At 37.6% G+C, this 21,372-nt stretch overlaps 1 protein-coding gene across 1 annotated transcript in view; it reads left to right on the forward strand.

Annotated features, from left to right (window-relative positions):
* The window catches only part of CNTNAP2 (contactin associated protein 2), a 2,292,243-nt gene that overhangs the window by 837,457 nt on the left and 1,433,414 nt on the right, over positions 1–21,372 (forward strand). The gene's annotated exons all lie outside the window — the stretch shown is intronic.

The raw sequence follows: 21,372 nt of genomic DNA on the forward strand, positions 1-21,372 counted from the left end.
ATAAATATTGAAATGTAAATTAAAGGCAGTAGGGCACACCTATATCTTGTTTCTAGTTTTTGCTGATAGCTGTATATAATCAACTATTGTTGCTTTGATACCACCATATAACGTGGGTTATAAGATTTTCGGATAAAAGCAACTCTTATTTCATTTGTTTTTCTTGAATTACTCCATATAGGAAGAGGCTTTGGAATCGTATTTCTTGCTTTGAAATTTTATTTCTTGCATTTATATGCCTTTGCAATAAAATCGTGTTAACTTATAATCTCTCACACAATGGTTTCTCTTAGTGTTTAATAAAATGGTATTAAGGGTAACTGCTACTATTTTTTCTAAAATTAGAAGGTAACATTGAATGGACACACAGTGGATACATTTTACATTCTGAAATGTATGCTTTGCTGGAGCAGAATGAATGCAATCAATGTAATGGAAATGCTGCACTAATGGCTCATTAAACATGGAAAGTATGCATAGATGAAAAAAGTCTGTGCATATGTTTCAGTTCACTGAAGGAAGCAATGAACTATAATGTAGAAAGAAAAGGAAACATACTTCTTTACATAAATATTCTTACTTCTGGAAAAGAATTGTTTAATCAATCAGGAATTTGACAGCAAGATTTCAACTATTGGAGCAGACAACTTTATATTGTAATTGATGGATCTGGTGGACTTTTAAATATTTTTTTCCCTATTCTGTGCTTTTTCACATTGTTTCTATATCTTTTTGTTTTTTTGCAAAGTTCTTTAATTGATCAATATTTTCTTTTGTGATATGTGTTTTATTGCTCACAAGAAAAAAATTTCTCTATTTAAATGTTATGCTCTCTTACACTTTCTTTCAAACTGTCACTTATACCACTGCAATTCACCCCAAATTATTTTAGTATATGATGTGAAATCCAAGTCTAGCTTTACTTTTTTCACCTTTATTCAATTGTCCCAGAAACATTTATCAATTATTCCACATTTCTTCACTGATCTGTAATATGCCCTTTGTCTTAAACCATGCAAAGCTCCCCAGTATCAATAGAAAGAGAGAGGAAGTAGATGATAACCTTTTGCAGTGGGAAACAAAAAAGATATTTTAAAACTTTTGTTTGTGTTTGGAACTGTCACCTCCTATGACATGTCAAACAACCTTATTTGGCATTGGATAGTGTAAGTAATTTTTTGCCCTGACAAAATATATTTAGGTACCCACTTGAGCAAAACTTATAATATAGATTGAATCATATATCCACTGTTATCATCGATTTCATTGTGTTCTTCTACCTCTGCCTGATGCACCTCTTGATTATTCAGCATTGTTGCCAAGCGTTTGCGGTTAGTAGCTGATAACATTCATCTTCTTTTGCTAAATATTTCTCATATACAAGAAGATTTAAGACTGTTTATCCCTGTAGTTGGAAGATTTTTCCTCTAAAAGCTGTTTATACTTTTCCTAGCACGAAGACCTGCTTATATGCCACACAAGTGTCTCTTAAAAAGTTAGTCACTCAATGCCCTACTAATAGGAGTGAAAAAGACACTAGAAACAAAAATCTTTTCTAACCAGAAAACCACTTTTGTATAAATTTTGAGCTCCTTGCACCAGTGACTACAGTGTGCCTCACTAAGGTAAACATAGAAAATGGTATCATTTATTGTTTCAAATTAATAGGGTAATTTTAAATATGATAAGTTTATCGAAGGTATTACAGAAGTATACATTTTAAGATAACCCTAGAAATAATTCTTTTAAGAGCATGTTACAATTATTATTTTAAAATGCATTACTCCTACCCGAATTTTAGTTGGAAGAGATGTATGAAAATTACAATGATTGTACTGCATAGAATATGTCATTTTTGTTTGATTTTTTAATTAGTAGTTTAATTTGTGCAGTGTTGAATATAAGAGATAATTCTGATAGGTTCATCGTCACAGAGTCTCTGGCAGTTAACATGAATACAAAGTATTAAATGTATTACTTACCTCAGTAAACGGTCACTAGTCAGTAGGTTGATAATTCACATCTTATAGAACACTGGCCATGACTGATGGATTTTTATCCTTTCTTATTATGTACACATTTTTTTTCATTAATAGTGTTCCCCCTCCAAGTCAATTTTTATATTCAATCCTAGCACAAATGATTTTAAAAATGAAAGAGATGAAGGACATCATTAGACTTCTAGCAGAGGAAAAGTTGTAATACAAGTTGGTTTAGAACCAAAGTGCTTTCTAACTTTCCCATTTGTTTGTTTTTGTTTTATGTATAGCCTTGGTATTAAAAAATGAAGATGTAACAGTTCAGTTAGGAAACCTCCAGAGATATTCTGCACTGACCTTCATTAGAGTTTATGTAGTGCATGAGCATGGTAATATCAAATGGTTGTGTAAGTATCTACAAGGCCCTTTTTCAAAAAAGCCATTAAGTTGCATCTCTCTAATTATTGCAAATATCTTGTTTACTCCTATTTATTCACTACATCACTTGAAGTTTCCTCTTGAATCTGAGCATGTCCTGTAGGTCTACCTTAGAAGAAAGGAAAAGTGCTATCTTCCACATTGGGTTTCAGCTGGGCTTGCAGCCAAGTGTACATTGCAATTTGCAATTATCTCCTTTTCCTGCTTGTGCTGGCAAAGAGAGGAAAAATTTTAAATATACTCTCTGTTAAAAGAGTGTGAGATCAGAAAATAGACCGTATTATGAATACTTAATATATTTCCTACTCAGGACAATTTCCAGCACTTTTCTTTTGGGATTTAGGCTTCTGTGTATAATATCCCCTTGAAAACTGAAGAAGTACAAGTCTCCTTGCTTGTAAGCAAGTAAATGGCTGGCATTCTGGATGAATGTTTTAATAGACTATTGTGTTTTGAGTAAATATAAATGGGATCACTGAATAAATGGATTTGGAAGAGTAACGAAACAAGAATAGCATGGGGGAATTATCTCACAGGAACATTAAACTTAAGGGGATTTAACTGTATTCCCATTAAGAGAAAAAGATTAAAATAAAATATGTACAGCCATGTGTCATTTAATGACAGGGAAACCTTTTGAGAACTGCGTCCTTAGGAGACTTGTCATCATGTGAGCATCATCGTGAACAGTCATGTGTTTCTGAACAACCGGGATATGTTCCAAGAAATGTGTCATTAGGCAATTTTGTCATAGTGTACATATCACAGAGGGTACTTAAACAGACCTAGATGGTATAGCCCCCTACACACTTAGGCTATATGGTATATCCTATTTTTCCTAGGCTATAAAAATTTTCAGCATGTTACTGTAGTGAATACTGTGGGTAAATGTAACACAATGGAAGTATTAATATATCTAAGCATATCTAAATATAGGAAATGTAATGCATTGTCCTAAAATGTTAGGATAGCTATGACTTCACCAGGTGATAGAAATTTTTCAATTCCCCTATAATCTATGGAATCACCATCATATAGGCAGTGTGTCCTTGACTGCAACATTATGTGGCATATGACTGTACATCTATGTAAGTTGCATAGACCATTTTAGTCTCCATTTCACTCTGTGAGAATGTATCCTAAACGGTAAATGCAATTAAGTTTTAAAAACATGTTGCAAGCATACACAAAAGCATAGAGTAATTGTGCAAATTATTTTAAAGTTTTCCAGGCCATAGATGAAAAGGTAAAGTTCATTGCTTAGGTAGCCAGGGAAAAGGAGAGTGATAGAAACAATGCCAGTCTTGGGGTAGACAGTGAAATACTGAGAGCCTTTGACAGTCATTGAAAAAGAATTGGAGCCCATTCTCCATGTCGTGCTTATTTCAGATTGCATGCCTGTATCAAAACATCTCATGTACTCCATAAAAATATACACCTACTATGTACCCACAGAACTGAAAAATTAATTAGAACAATGAACAAAGAATAATGGATTTATATGGGTGTACATAAATCCAAGTGTATAATAGTTTATACACATGGACTTATCAAGAATGATAATTCTTTATCATTCATGATAAATGAAACAATCTTTATCATTCTAAATCAATGAAACTATCAAGAATGATTTAGATGTACAGAATTTATAGTGAGGCATGACCATTAGAATCTAGCCAGAATATAGTGTACAATTTCACTATATTAACATATTCTTGAAATTGTCTATTCATTTGGTTCTACTGGATGGTACAATTAGAGATGAATTAGGGAGGGACAAGAAACTAGCATTTACTGGGTCTCTAACATGTGCCAAAGGCGAATGGCACCTCAGGAAGGTGCAGCTGCCTTTACGTGACATAGAGAAGAAAACGCTTCCTTTAGAAAATGACATTTGATCTTCCTTGAGAAATACAAATAGAACCTATCCAGATGGAGGAAGGCAGTGAGCAATAGCATGTTTGAGTACATACTTTTGTTCTCACACATCATGTACCAAACACAGAAGAAAATGACGCATCTAAAATTTTTTTAAAAACTACGCTGATGCTTTTTTTTTTCTTCACAGCACATTTTTATGGTTTTTTCTTTTTTTGAGACGGAGCCTCACTCTGTTGCCCAGGTTGGAGTGCAGTGGCACGATCTCAGCTCACTGCAAGCTCTGCCTCCAGGGTTCACGCCATTCTCCTGCCTCAGCCCCCCGAGTAGCTGGGACTACAGGCACCCGCCACAACGCCCGGCTAATTTTTTGTATTTTTAGTGGAGACGGGGTTTCACCATGTTAGCTAGGATGGTGTCGATCTCCTGACCTCGTGATCCGCCCGCCTCGGCCTCCCAAAGTGCTGGGTTTACAGGCGTGAGCCACTGCGCCCGGCCCATTTGTAGGTATTTTAAGCTCCAAGTTTTCTTAGCTATTTTCATCTGTCATATATAGCCTCAATATATTGTTGCCTGACACATAGTAGGCATCCAATTAAAATTAATTGAATGCATGACTGAAACAAGAGTTTCTCTTCATTAGGATTCTTAATTTAAGCTTAAATTTAGAAATCCTCTTCTCATCATTTTTCTTAGTTTAACTCAACACTAATAAGATTGCCGTTTCTATCATATTCTGTGTCTTTCCCGATGATTTCCATAGCTCTTTGAATTAGGATAATGACTTTTATTTTATTTTATTTTATTTTATTTTTTTATTTTTATTTTTTTTGAGGTGTAGTCTTGCTCTGTCGCCCAGGCTGGAGTGCAGTGGTGCCATCTCGGCTCACTGCAACCTCCGCCTCCCAGGTTCAAGCGATTCTCCTGCCTCAGCCTCCCGAGTAACTGGGACTACAGGCACCCACCACCACGCCTGGCTAATTTTTGTATTTTTAGTACAGACAGCGTTTCACCATATTGGCCAGGCTGGTTTCGAACTCCCGACATTGTGATCTGTCCGCCTCGGCCTCCCAAAGTGAGCCACCGCACCAGGCCTAGGATCACGACTTTTATAACCTATAGCGAGAAAAGTCGCAAATCTTTCTCTTATTGCTATGACTCTGCTCAAATTCAGATACACAATCTAGAGTCAAGATGACACCGTAAAATTATTTTTTTTAAAAAGAAAGAAGCCTGGGCATGGTGGCTCACACCTGTAATCCCAGCACTTCGGGAGGCTGAGGTGTGTGGATCACTTGAGGTCAGGAGTTCGAGACCAGCCTGGCCAAAATGGTGAAACCCTGCCTCTACGAAAAATATAAAAATTACCCAGGCATGGTGGCAGACACCTGTAATCCCAGCTACTTGGAAGGCTGAGGCAGAAGACTCACTTGAACCCGAGAGGTAGTGGTTGCAGTGAGCTGAGATCATACCAGTGCACTCCAGCCTGGGCATCACAGCGAGTCTCAAAAAAAAAAAAAAAAAAAGAAATAAGAATACGAACTGCAATCACATTTCCAGGCTGGTTGTAAAATAGGAACAGCACACTTGAGCCAAAGCAAAGGTTTCAAGAAGGATAAGGTCAAATGCACAGAATATGGGACTTAGATTGTCAAGCTGAGGTTAAAGTCAGTAATTATTGGAGAGACCTAGGGATTCCAACTTTCGACTAGGAGCATCTAGGCTGTCATAAGTAAGAAGAGAGCACGGGCTTCAAAGCTTGGCTGTCACAGGTAGCATTTCTTTTCCCCTTGACCTTGGGGCACAGGTTGTCCACTCACAAATATTTTCGTGTCACCTGACACTCACCTTCTCTTCTCGCTCACCTTCTCTTCTCGCCAGTCTTGCAGGCCACACCTTACTCCTACCACATCTTGCCCTAGGTTTTCCTTTTCTTGCACTGAAAGTTCTCCTAACTTATGCCATCCTACTGGGGAAAAAAATAAGTTTCTTTCTCTCCCTGCTGCATAACTACATTACAACACTTAATAATCCCATTCAGGTCCAAAATGCACATCTTTCTCCTTGCAAATAGTTACTATACTTTCTTTAAACATTCTTATTACTTATTTTGAGAATGTTTCTATTTTCTCAGTTTTAGCATTTCATGAGTCTTTGACAGTTGGGTCTCAGAGAGAGGCCAGTTAGGAAATGGACAATCGTCTTAAGCAGGCTCTGGGTTTCCTGTACTTTTCTGTGCAGTGCCTGTACTGATTAAACTCTGACCTGCAGTTTTTCTTTTTACGGAGTTCATAGTGGTCATTTGAAATATGATGTGGCATTCAGAAAAATTACTCTTTCTCCTGCAGTTTCTGTGAATATATTTTACACTGCAGCAATTGTCATACAAGGCATATAAGGATTTATTCGAAAATGTATCAACAATCTGAGATGCATTGGTAAGAATTACAATGAAAATATTAGTTGTTCTTTACATCACTGCAAACAACAGACAAATCCTTACATGCAAGAAAACTTGCTATGATTTTTCAATATTGTAATTTCAGCCAATCTAAGGCTAAGGTTCTCCAAAGTTTAAATATGGTATTTTTTTTTCCTTTTAGAAAATCCCCATATATTTAAAGCCCAGTCATAAACATACTGCCCATGTAGGTCTCCTTTACTTGTGACCTCTAGCTGTGAGAGAATCCTTAGATTCCAGAGACCAATAGTTCACCGTGTGCTAAAGGACATGCTTTAGCTACTCCTTTGCTACTCCTTTTGAATTCTTTCTCCTTTTCTAAGTGGGCAGCTGTCACCCGCTCATTCTCTGGGCTTTGCATTTAGAATGATTGGTCTTCCCCACTATTATTTTAGACAATTACATTTATCATGTGAAATTAATCCTTGAGGGATCAATGATGCGTGCTTTTCTCTAGCTCACAGGAACAAAACTATTATTCATTTTCCACTTGACATAAAGTGACCCGTGAACCCATTTACATTTTCATTCCCCTGCTGGCAGTAGCAGTGAAGCCCTTTGTCAGTTATCAGCTAGTAGTGACCCCTGCAGGCACAGCCACCACTCAGCCCAGGGAGGATTGCTTCCGGGGCAGGTCCCCTAGGTGCCAATAAAGAATGCAACCATTAGCCCACATGTAGGGACCTAAATAACGCTGGTCAGGGTCTTGGGTCTACCTATGTGAAGCCAACAGGCAAATGTTAACAATTTTGCTGTGACCTGTATTTGAGTGATAAAGGTGTAATTCGAAGTGAAGAACTATGAGAGCTGGGGCATTTGTCATTGGAACTTTTCCATTTTCTCTCTAAGGGTACATTTCTTTCATTTTTACACCTCTACCCTGAAAGTTGTCTTCAGTCTTCAGTCACTGCCCCTGTATTCCATGCCATTATATTATGTCATATATTGGTGACTCCTGTCCCTGGAAAATTTAATGAGAAATGGGAACGAAAATAACATCGTCATGGTGGAATGACAGGCGGCTGATATTGTTGAGCTAGGGAATGCTTGCAATGCTGAGCACAGCCACATGTGCCAGGAATAGGGAAATGTATGACACAAGACACAGTCTTGAGGTGCTCATGGGCTATTAGGAAGTTGCAGCATGATCTCACCATCTGAAAATGAAAAATGAATCATTCTCTGGGGAATGAGCTAAATTTGACTCCTGAAATCACCATGGTGCCAGGGATTACAGTCTCTGAACGTGCTACAGACTTGGAGTGACTAATGAGCTGCTTGAGGTCATAGAGAGACTTAGGCAATTAAAGACAATTAATGCACATTATCTTGCTTAAAACACAGAGAATGATACTCCAGTTACGCAGTGGTTACTTTTGTGACCTGTTTAGATAACTCTAAACACCATATTTCTCCTGGATTTTATAATCTTGTTGTTTATTCAGTATAATTTGTTTTCTAACATAAACTTGATCTTTACTGTTGTGAGAGTCTTGAGAACAGAGACACTGTATGTTATTTCTTCTTTATATTCCCAGTGCATTAAGAGCTTCCAAAACAATAGATTTTTGCTAAATAAGATAACTGTTGAACAAATGAAAGAATGAGCAACTGTAGAGCTGTGTTTTGTGCATTTTCTTTAACACAGTCTATTTTTACTGCTGCCGATCTTTACTGTTGCCGATCAACCTGAGCTGAGTTCATATTTGAGTGCAAAATTCTTTTTCTGACTAAGTAAGGAATACTTGAGATGATGCAGGACTGAAGGTTCCTAAGTTTATCAGTAAGGGAGTAAGGGAGTCAGCATATTTTAACCCACTTTGGGTAAAATATGACATTGAACTAAGAGACAAAAAACTACAATGAAATTAGTTAACATAGATTTTTTTTTTTTTTTTTTTTTTTTGAGACAGAGTCTCGCTCTGTTGCCGAGGCTGGAGTGCAGTGGCATGATCTTGGCTCACTGCAACCTCCACCTCCTGGGTTCAAGCGATTCTCCTTCCTCAGACTCCTGAGTAGCTGGGATTACAGGCAGGTGCCACCACATCCAGCTAATTTTTGTATTTTTAGTAGAGACAGGGTTTTGCCATGTTGGCCAGGCTGGTCTCAAACTCCTGAACTCACATGATCCACCTGTTTCGGCCTCCCAAAGTGCTGGCATTACAGCATAAGCCATCGTGCCTGGCCAACATTATAGAATTTTAAATAAAGGACATCTTAAAGATAATTGAGTTCAACATTTCACATTCACCCTAAACTGCTCTCCCCAGATCAGGAGTTACTGGAGATTTTGAAGGAAAACAGGCCTATTCCTAAAATGTAAAAAGTGAGCATGAAAATTGCATCTGATGATGACTTTCAGGAGAAACAGTTAGTGTGCCTATGCAAGGTGATCTGTGTGGGACAGAGCCAGGACTATTACGAAGCACTTGATAGCTCACCAAGGAGGATTGATGAGAAAATTCATTATAAAGAGTTTGGCTACCGCGAAATGTAAGTTGACTTCTAAATAAAGAATTCAAATGAAATAAAAATGATCGACAAAAGTTGACTAGAAGTTCTCTAAAATATATCTATTTCTAATTTTATTTCATTTGATAATTACCTAAATTACTCTGAATCCTACCTTCAATTTTACTTGTCTTTGTTTGAACAGTAATTCTTTTGTCTCAAATGTCATGTATCTTTGCTTAATGCCATGAAATTTAGCCAGTCTTAAAAATCTTTGATAGAGGGAAGAAAAATGTCCTAAACATGTGTTATTTATTTTACTTCCTGAGTCTCAAAATGTGTTTCCATATTGTGCTTCAAGTGTCATGGTTTAGTTTTTGCCTTACTCATTTTTAATATATCTCATTTAATAGATTAATATTATATTCCCTTTTAACCTGCTTATTTCAAGAATAAAACACAATGTCTTAAATAGTAACACAATTAATTCAGATTTTTTTGACAGCACGATGTATAGTGCCTAAATATATTCAGCCAGATTTAAAACAGGGCATAATAAGTAAAAAAACAAAATTTCATATTGCTGAAAAACTGATTTGGTGTTTAATATTTATTTAGATTTCTAAAAATTGTTTCATATTGTCCTGTGTTATCACTAAGCAATTAAAGCATTGCTATCTGAGTAGAACTGCCTTGGATATTGTGTAGCTTATGAAATTTAAATGGCTCAACACAGTAGGATTCTGATTTGCAAAGAAACAGTCTGAAAGCTCATCTTCCCAGGCTGGAAGACACTGGTTTATTTATTTCACTGTATTAGGCAAGACAGGATGATTTTTTCTTTTTTTATGTTGAGTGGATGCCTTGTGGAAGATTAGAAAACTCTGAGGAAGAGGTTTCTGAACAACAAGCCATCTCAATTTACTGATCACCAGCAGTGGAGGCAAAAAATGAGAAAATCCGTGAGTTTCCTCTTGATCTATTAAAGTCCTATCTGTGATCCAAATCAGAATTGGAAACTTTCTTCATAGCCTTAGTCCACTGTTTCTGAATTAAAATCACTTCATCATGGTGTTATTTTGAATACCGTGATCTTAATTAAGATCCAAACCCTAGTGAACATTTGGAAAACAATAGAATTTGCTGCAAAGTGTTACAAAAACATGCAAAATTTCTAATCATTGTCACTTACTAATGAAGTTAATGTTTCTGTAAAAGAATAGCCTGTAACTAAGTATTCTTTGGGGTTGTCTTTAAAACTGATTTGTTTAAATTTAAATTCCCAGATGTCTTAATAGAAGACAGTAAAGTCCTAAAACAAAGGTATTCACTGTGTTCAGCTCCTTAACACCAAGTACAGATCAATTTGTTAGCTGCAGTGTCGGATATCTTCCAGCACTAAAACTGACAAGGTGATATTAAAATAAAACATATTACCTCCTTTCAGTGTTAAGATATCTTAAACCTGGAACTGGACTCAGAGGAAGAATTTATGTGGAAATGGTTTTCCATGAGTGTAGAAATAGTTTGGGGCAAATGTTAAATTTTTGAACAAATGTTTCCTGAATCTCCTTTTTATGTACAGCAGGGGTTCACAAACTCTTTCTGCAAAGGACCAGATACAAGTATTGTAGGCTTTATTGGTCAGCCAAACGATGTCAGTTTCTGTCTCTATATTCAAATCCGCCCTTGTGGCATGAAAGCAGCCATGGACAATACCTAAGCAGATAGACATGGCTGACTGTTCCAGAAAAAAATGTTATTTACTAAAACAGGTGACTGGCCAGATTTGGTCTGGGGGCCAGAGTTGACCAACCCCTAATGTAGAACATTGTGTTGAGAATCATTTAGGAAATGAATTTATAAAACAAAAAACAAAACAAAACAAAAAAACAGTGCTACTCCCCTCCTGGAGCTTACCATATGATATAAATCAAAGAAGCTTATGCATAAATACTTAAATAATAAGTAAAACTTGAAATGTACAAGAGAAGAAGGTGCATGATAAGAGTCATGTAAGAACGGCAGGAAGGTGGGGTCCATGTGTACAGAGGAGAGGGGGTGCAATCATTTAAAACTAAGGAAGAATTGCAGGCACTCAAAGCTGTCAAGCAGTACCCTGATGGATGGAGACTGCCCTGTAGAGAAGAGAGCATAATGGAACCCTGGGAGAGCCATGTTCTTTCCACCCATCTCACAGTCTTTGGGCTGCTTTGTTCTTCTCTAACTGCAGAGTAAATACTCATATCACTGTCTTATAGAGGAGGATGCTAGGAACCAGTGTTGGACAAATTAGCAGAGTCAGAACTCACATACGGGTTTTTCTTACTTCAAATCCCTCAGGATTTTGCACAATACATTCTTGCAGGGCATTCAGGCAAGGTGTATTAAATTGCATTTTTCTTGAATGGCGTACACTCTAGCCTAACTAAACATGGGTATTTTGTTGTACTAAATAGGAGTGAAGGTTGAAAATGTTGGGTACAAGCAGAAGTTGGATGGTTTTGAATGCAAAGATGTTTGAAGTTTAGGTGGGAAATAGAAGAGGACCCTTAAAAGTTTTAAATTATAGAATAAGATAATGAAAATGATGATTTATAGAGAGGTGAATCTGCTGAAATATCCAGGCTATAGAAAACCATTATGTAGTGCTTGACTGAACTTTATTCAGAGGGATAATGACTAAGAATTAGACACACGATGGAAACAGGTACGTGAGGGGTCGCACGCTTTTGAGTACAGCAGGTGTCATTTGCAGGAATATATACATGACCATGGTTTTGAGAAACCTTACGCTAGACTAGCAAGAACTTCAATCTTCCAGGTATCTCCTCTAAAATATCATTATGGTTGTTCAGAGGTAACTCTTGGCATCAGTTCTGACTCTCTCATGTTCTGCTTCTGTTAGTGAAGTGGAAGTGGATGCCACCTTTGTGGCTGGACACCACAATTTCTGCTCCCCAGAGAGCTCCACAGTGGTGCTCCTTGAGCCTCTCTAGTTGGGTCTAATAATGGAAATGTAAATTATTTGGGATTGTCATTGTCTCTGTACGCAACTTCTACTTTAAGCCTTATCAGTCTCACTCTTACTCCTTCTGGTCTTAGTGTAACATGCACAGAGATGAACAGGAAGAAGTATTCTGGTGGCATGATTGGGAAAATTGTCTACTCATCTGTGTATGCTTTATGAAAGGCACAAACTGTCTGAGCCCAAAGGGTTATCACCCATGCCTGTACAATATTTCCCACTTAGACACACACTCTTACATGAAAATTCATGTATAACGTGGAATTCTCCTGCCAGGGAGCGTTCACTGTGCCCAAGAGCTCAGGCTGTGCCCAGAACCAGCTGCCGCCTTTGACGTAGGCCTTAGTGTGGAATGTGATTCACCAGTTTACTCTTTTAATATCTGCAATCTGGCCTCCATTTAGGGCTGCTCAATCCACCAGATGAATATTTATATCTTTGAGCTACTATTGAGGGTTTCATCCCCAGCCATTTCTCCTACAGACAAATGATTCTTAGGTTCCTGTGTTACACAGTATGAGCAAGTATATATGGAGGATGGGGAATGACGAACACAAGCATCCAATTCACAATGCAAATGTACTCAGGAAAAGATGATGCTTGATTATTCATTAGCAGGGTTTGAGCTTCAGATCAACCAGACCACATATTGTAGCAGAAAAACCTTTTCTGTACTCCTGCCTCAGCAATATCTGGACTCAATATCTAGTTCAGCCTAAATCTATTGTATACTAAATAGTGTAAAAGAGGTATTTAATAGATAATTTTTAAAAAGCAAAACCATGATCACACAACGCATGGTAGCCCCAAATTGTAATTACTTGGAGGTGGGACACAGGCAGACAAAAGGAAGTGAAGCACTCGGTAGAATATACATGAAACGGTGCACAGTAGTTGATGCTGCTTGGGTGAAAGGAAGGGGAAAAATCTATTGATCACAGAGGATCAATGTTTAGTGATCTGGTTTTGTGTGTCAGATACCTTACTAAACGTTTTTACATTGGACCTCATTTAATCTTCATGATAGGCCTGTGTGTAACAAATTGTTGAATAACTTAAAGATGTCAGGTGGAAAATATGATTTCATTTGTTCTTTAATAATTTTTATTGATGTAGACTTTAGTAACATTATTATATATTATATTCATATGCATGTAACCTATATATTTCCTTTCAAACAAAACTATATTCTTGAAATAAAAGTTAATACTAATCCTGTGAAGAAAGTCATTGGTAGCTTGATGGGGATGGCATTGAATCTATAAATTACCTTGGGCAGTATGGCCATTTTCACGATATTGATTCTTCCTACCCATGAGCATGGAATGTTCTTCCATTTCTTTGTATCCTGTTTTATTTCATTGAGCAGTGGTTTGCAGTTCTCCTTGAAGAGGTCCTTCACATCCCTTGGAAGATGGATTCCTAGGTATTTTATTCTCTTTGAAGCAATTGTGAATGGGAGTTCACTCATGATTTGGCTCTCTGTTTGTCTGTTGTTGGTGTATAAGAATGCTTGTGATTTTTGTGCATTGATTTTGTATCCTGAGACTTTGCTGAAGTTGCTTATCAGCTTAAGGAGATTTTGGGCTGAGACAATGGGGTTTTCTAGATATACTATCATGTCATCTGCAAGCAGGGACAATTTGACTTCCTCTTTTCCTAATTGAATACCCTTTATTTCCTTCTCCTGCCTAATTGCCCTAGCCAGAACTTCCAACACTATGTTGAATAGGAGTGGTGAGAGAGGGCATCCCTCTCTTGTGCCAGTTTCAAAGGGAGTGCTTCCAGTTTTTGCCCATTCAGTATGATATTGGCTGTGGGTCTGACATAGATAGCTCTTATTATTTTGCGATACGTCCCATCAATACCTAATTTATTGAGAGTTTTTAGCATGAAGGGTTGTTGAATTTTGTCAAAGGCCTTTTCTGCATCTATTGAGATAATCATGTGGTTTTTGTCTTTGGTTCTGTTTATATGCTAGATTACATTTATTGATTTGCATATATTGAACCAGCCTTGCATCCCAGGGATAAAGCCCACTTGATCATGGTGGATAAGCTTTTTGATGTGCTGCTGGATTCGGTTTGCCAGTATTTTATTGAGGATTTTTGCATCAATGTTCATCAAGGATATTGGTCTAAAATTCTCTTTTTTGGTTGTGTCTCTGCCTGGCTTTGGTATCAGGATGATGCTGGCCTCATAAAACGAGTTAGTGAGGATTCCCTCTTTTTCTATTGATTGGAATAGTTTCAGAAGGAATGGTACCAGCTCCTCCTTGTACTTCTGGTAGAATTCAGCTGTGAATCCATCTGGTCCTGGACTCTTTTTTTGGTTGGTAAGCTATTGATTATTGCCACAATTTCAGAACCTGTTATTGGTCTATTCAGAGATTCAACTTCTTCCTGGATTAGTCTTGGGAGGGTATATGTGTCGAGGAATTTATCCATTTCTTCTAGATTTTCTAGTTTATTTGCATAGAGGTGTTTGTAGTATTCTCTGATGGTAGTTTGTATTTCTGTGGGATCGGTGGTGATATCCCCTTTATCATTTTTTATTGTGTCTATTTGATTCTTCTCTCTTTTCTTCTTTATTAGTCTTACTAGCGGTCTATCAATTTTGTTGATCCTTTCAAAAAACCAGTTCCTGGATTTATTAATTTTTGAAGGGTTTTTTGTGTCTCTATTTCCTTCAGTTCTGCTCTGATTTTAGTTATTTCTTGCCTTCTGCTAGCTTTTGAATGTGTTTGCTCTTGCTTTTCTAGTTCTTTTAATTGTGATGTTAGGGTGTCAATTTTTGATCTCTCCTGCTTTCTCTTGTGGGCATTTAGTGCTATAAATTTCCCTCTACACACTGCTTTGAATATGTCCCAGAGATTCTGGTATGTTGTGTCTTTGTTCTTGTTGGTTTCAAAGAACATCTTTATTTCTGCCTTCACTTCGTTATGTACCCAGTAGTCATTCAGGAGCAGGTTGCTCAGTTTCCATGTAGTTGAGCAGTTTTGAGTGACTTTCTTAATCCTGAGTTCTAGTTTGATTGCACTGTGGTCTGAGAGACAGTTTGTTATAATGTCTGATCTTTTACATTTGCTGAGGAGAACTTTACTTCCAACTATGAGGTCAATTTTGGAATAGGTGTGGTGTGGTGCTGAAAAAAATGTATATTGTGTTGATTTGGGGTGGAGAGTTCTGTAGATGTCTATTAGGTCCGCTTGGTGCAGAGCTGAGTTCAATTCCTGGGTATCCTTGTTAACTTTCTGTCTCATTGATCTGTCTAATGTTGACAGTGGGGTGTTAAAGTCTCCCATTATTAATGTGTGGGAGTCTAAGTCTCTTTGTAGGTCACTCAGGACTTCCTTTATGAATCTGGGTGCTCCTGTATTGGGTGCATATATATTTAGGATAGTTAGCTCTTCTTGTTGAATTGATCCCTTTACCATTATGTAATGGCCTTCTTTGTCTCTTTTGATCTTTGTTGGTTTAAAGTCTGTTTTATCAGAGACTAGGATTGCAACCCCTGCCTTTTTTCGTTTTCCATTTGCTTGGTAGATCTTCCTCCATCCTTTTATTTTGAGCCTATGTGTGTTTACTTTAAAGTTCATATGGCACCAAAAAAGAGCCCACATCACCAAGTCAATCCTAAGCCAAAAGAACAAAGATGGAGGTATCACACTACCTGACTTCAAACTATACTACAAGGCTACAGTAATCAAAACAGCATGGTACTGGTACCAAAACAGAGATATAGATCAATGGAACAGAACAGAGCCCTCAGAAATAATGCCGCATATCTACAACTATCTGATCTTTGACAAACCTGACAAAAACAAACAATGGGGAAAGGATTCCCTATTTAATAAATGGTGTATCATTTATTAAATTTATGCACAAATGACATTTATGCAGCCAAAAAACACATGAAAAAATGCTCACCATCACTGGCCATCAGAGAAATGCAAATCAAAACCACAATGAGATACCATCCCACACCAGTTAGAATGGCAATCATTAAAAAGTCAGGAAACAACAGGTGCTGGAGAGGATGTGGAGAAATAGGAACACTTTTACACTGTTGGTGGGACTGTAAACTCGTTCAGCCATTGTGGAAGTCAGTGTGGCGATTCCTCAGGGATCTAGAACTAGAAATATCATTTGACCCAGCCATCCCATTACTGGGTATATACCCAAAGGACTATAAATCATGCTGCTATAAAAACACATGCACACGTATGTTTATTGTGGCACTATTCACAATAGCAAAGACTTGGAACCAACCCAAATGTCCAACAGTGATACACTGGATTAAGAAAATGTGGCACATATACACCATGGAATACTATGGAGCTATAAAAAATGATGAGTTCATGTCCTTTGTAGGGACATGGATGAAATTGGAAATCATCATTCTCGGTAAACTATTGCAAGAACAAAAAACCAAACACCACATATTATCACTCATAGGCGGGAATTGAACAATGAGAACACATGGACACAGGAAGGGGAACATCACACTCTGGAGACTGTTGTGGGGTGGGTGGGGGGAGGGATAGCTTTAGGAGATATACCTAATGGTAAATGACGAGTTAATGGGTGCAGCACACCAGCATGGCACATGTATACATATGTAACTAACCTGCACATTGTGCACATGTACCCTAAAACTTAAAGTATAATTTAAAAAAAAAAGTTAATACTAAAGAAAGTCTTTTTTCCCTAAAATATTATTGTACAAAGAGAGAAGACTCTTAATAAATGTTGACCTCTGACAAAAGCTTAATTTATCCTAAAACATTTATTAAACATCTATTGTGTACTTAAAATTGGAAAGGCTTTCTTTTGAGGAAAAAATAAAAAGGCACTATATTTGTTCTCAAACACTAGCAATACGAATAATAGGTGTCTATATCTGAGAAAAATGCAGGGGAAATATAAGGGATATCTAAGTCTATTTGGGCTCGTATAGCAAAATTCCTTAGAGGTGGATAGCTTATCAACAATAACAAAAATGAATGTCTCACGGTTCTGGAAGCTGGGAAGTCCAAACTCAGGTTGCCAGCGTAGTCAGGTTCTGCTGAAGAGGCTTTTCTGGGGAGGGTCCTCTGGCGAGGGTCGTTTTCTGGTGCAGATTGCCAACTCCCTGTTGCATCCTCATATGGGAGAAGGGGAGAGGGGTCGCTCTCTGGCCTACTATAAAAAGGCACCCATTCCATTCATGAGAACTCTGCCTGCCCTTGTGACTCAATCACTTCCCGTAAGACTCCACCTGCTAATACCCCCACCTGCTAATACCGACCATGGAGATTTGAACTACAATATATGAATTTTGCATTCAGACCATAATAAAGAGTATATTTATTGCTTATCTAACACTCTGTTTTAATCCTAAGAAATTTATATCACGCATCTACTTCGATGCTATAGCTAGACTAATACATGTTCATCTTCATGCATTTTCCCATATATGCTATTTTACTTCCATCTGTACTTGAATTTTCTTAGCGGCTTGGATGAAGCCTTGACATGTAAACTTGTTAAAATGATCTCTGGAAGATTGACAAGATAACCAGCTACAATTAATGGTCATTGTAATGTTGAGGGGGAAAATCATCCTTGAAGATGATTAGATACTAAATGAATTAGCACACAGCATATTTAAACACAAGTATCAAGTCAACAAATATGATTTTATCAATCTTTAATAATTTTACTAACATTTATTAATGTATATTCTAGTAATGATACTATATACTATGTACATATGCAGGTAGCCTAGTATTTCATTTAAAATAAAATTGTATTCTTGAAATTAAAATCAGTACAGAGGAAAGCTTATTTCTCTGAAATATTTACAAAATGCACAAATTTTTAAATTTCAAAATTTAACATTTGTGTTTTATTTTAATGAATACAATTTTCAAGTATGTTATATGTACAGAATGGAATACATAAAAGAATTATTTACTATCTGTGTATGAACCTAAACTGCCTCAATGACCATATAAAGCAGGTAATATAATTTAAAATAAACCATAATGATGTAACAAATTTTTTCATATATAAAATGAAAATGTTGGAGATTAACACTGCGTCTGCCTTTGTGGATGATTTATTCCACAGAGCTCTTTCAATTGTTTAGCTGCCTTGAATCTTGTAGCTTAGTTATAAAGAGAAGTTTGGCGGTAAATGTTCTGCAGCATTCAAAAGGCTTCCTTGAAAGGCATTTAATGCTTGAAAACCTTTTATTAATGTATTTGAAAATAGTCATGTTGGATTGGAATATGAGAGAAAAACTGATTTGGTTGATTTTCCTGGCTCATCAGTTTTGAGGTTATTGTAACTAACACACCTCAGTCAGAGGCACTAATGAATTAAACACACAATGTTTGATTCTGTGCTGTCTAATACCATAGCAACTGGTCACATGTGGTTATTTAAATTAGAAATTCACATTAAAGTAAAAATTCAGTTTCTCAGTCACACTGGTTATGTTTCGTTTCTCTCTCTCTCTCTCTCTCTCTCTCTTTTAAAGGGAGTTTTGCTCTTGTTTCCCAGGCTGGAGTGCAATGGCACGATCCCAGCTCACTGCAACATCTGCCTCCCGGGTTCAGGTGATTCTCCTGCCTCTGCCTCCTAAGTAGCTGGAATTATGGGCACTTGCTGCCATGCTCAGCTAATTTTGTAATTTTAATAGAGACGGGCTTTCACCATGTTGACCAGGCTGGTCTCCAACTCCTGACCTCAGGTGATCCACCCGCCTCAGCCTCCCAAAGTGCTGAGATTACAGGCGTGAGCCACCGCGCCTGGCCCACACTGGTTATATTTCAAGCACTCAATAGATACACATGGTTTGTGGCAACTAATGGACAGTGCAGATGTAGATGGAACAGTTCCATTCACACTGAAAGTACTATTAGCCAGTATTATTGTAAGATGTACGATAACCTCCTTTGCAATTTTATTTAGTCAAAAGATAGTAAATGCAGTGTAAAGTCATTAGAGAAATATTGACTTTTAAGGATAATTAAAAACCATTAGGATAATAAACCTATGTTAAGGTTGTTCCTGATTAGATCAATACCATCATGAGACATATTCCAAAGATGCACTGTGAGATGCTTTATGGAAACTGTAATTTCTAACTAAAAAGGCATGATATGTGAACACTCATAGCTTAATAAAAATTATAGTTAATATGAATGGCAGCCTGTCATCATAAACATGGTTAGTTAATTTCCTGGTATCCCTCTCATATTCTTCCCAATTGGCATCATTCACGAAGTTTCTGTGTGATTAGTTCCAACTGGATTTCCAAGGTGAGCCCCCTTTTCTAAAAGAAATAATCATAATCTCTTCCCTTTGCCACAACGATGACTTCATGAATATGAATTGAACTCAGGCCCCAGTCCTACCATGAATTGCATTCCTCCTATGATGCCGCTTGATTCAAGGGTGTACAAGAGCTTCATAAGGTCGAAACAAAGTGAAGTCCAGCAGTTTTGCTTTAGGATGAGGGAGATCGATTCTCACTTTTACCGGATGCTGGGGTGTGTGGACTGATACCCAGAATAATCATAGTTATGTTGTTGCCCTGAAAGGTGCTAGCCTGAAGATGAAGACATATAGAGGACAGAGGATGAGAGCATCACACACTATCACTAAAAATCAGTTACTTGGGCTGGGCTGGGAGGCTGAGGTGGGTGGATTACCTGAGGTCAGGAGTTCAAGACCAGCCTGGCCAACATGGTGAAACCCCATCTCTACTAAAAAATAGCCAGGTGTGGTGGAGGGCACCTGTAATCTCAGCTACTCAGGAGGCTGAGGCAGGAGAATCACTTGAACCTGGGAAGAGGAGGTTGCAGTGAGTCGAGATCATGCCATTGCACTCCAGCCTGGGCGACAAGAGCAAAACTCCGTCTTAAAAAAAAATAAAAAATAAAAAAATAAAAAATAAAGTCAGTTACTTATTTACCTTTAACTATAGCTGTCAAATTTAAAGTTGGATTTTCTGTTATGTAAAGTCAAAATTATTCTGAAACTCTTAGGTATGTGAAGGCTTATAGGCAAAGTTATCTCTCCAAATTGGAAATTAATAGTCTTATTTGAATAGAGTCTTCACATTTAGTAAAAGCATATTGATGTTGCTACATTTAAATTGCAAAATAAAAAAAAGAATGACTTACTCTTTAGAAGCAAGAATAGGACTGGGCACAGTGGCTCACACCTGTAATCCCACCATTTTGGGAGGCTTAGGAGGGTGGATAACTTGAACTCAGTGGTTTGAGACCAGCCTGGCCAACATGGTGAAATCCCATCTCTACTAAAAATACAAAAATTAGCCAGGTATGGTAGCAGACACCTGTAATCCCAGCTACCCGGATGAGAATCACTTTAACCCAGGAGGCAGAGGTTGCAGTGAGCAGAGATTGTCTGGGTGACAGAGTGAGACTCTATCTAAAAAAACAAAACAAAACAAAACAAGAATAGACCGTATATTCACCAGGTATACGTATATTAACTTCTATTAATTTAATATTTTCATAAATGGTTGTTTGAAGTCTCTGGTTTAGGATAGAACAGAAGTACTTATTTTGGGTGATATCTGAAAAATGGACTCTGAAGGGAGCACAAGGAGAGAGAATCCAGAGTGAATAAGACAGCTCATGGCTGGGCACGGTGGCTCATGCCTGTAATCCCAGCAGTTTGGGAGGCCGAGGTGGATGGATCACCTGAAGTCAGGAGTTTGAGACCACCCTGGCCAACATGGCAAAACCCCGTCTCTACTAAAAATTCAAAAATAAGCTGGGCATGGTGGCAGGCACCTGTAGTCCCAGATACTCAGGAGGCTGAGGCAGGAGAATCTCTTGAACCTGGCAGACAGAGGTTAAAGTGAGCCAAGATCACGCCACTGCACTCCAGCCTAGGCAACAGAGTGAGACTCTGTCTAAAAAAAAAAAAAATTACAAACAAAAAAAATAGTGGCTCATATTTCACAGGCGCGTAATCCACATCACCGCTGTGCATTCTGAGAGTGCAGGCGTGAAGTATAGTCAGCTCGGGATTGTAATCAGGGTCCTTAACTGAAAGATCTAAGGGAAACTAAGATGTTTTACCCCTCCCACCCTAGACACACAGACAGTAACA

This window comes from Gorilla gorilla, chromosome 6 (assembly GCF_029281585.2).
Source record: "Gorilla gorilla gorilla isolate KB3781 chromosome 6, NHGRI_mGorGor1-v2.1_pri, whole genome shotgun sequence".
In the NCBI taxonomy this organism is placed as follows: domain Eukaryota; kingdom Metazoa; phylum Chordata; class Mammalia; order Primates; family Hominidae; genus Gorilla; species Gorilla gorilla.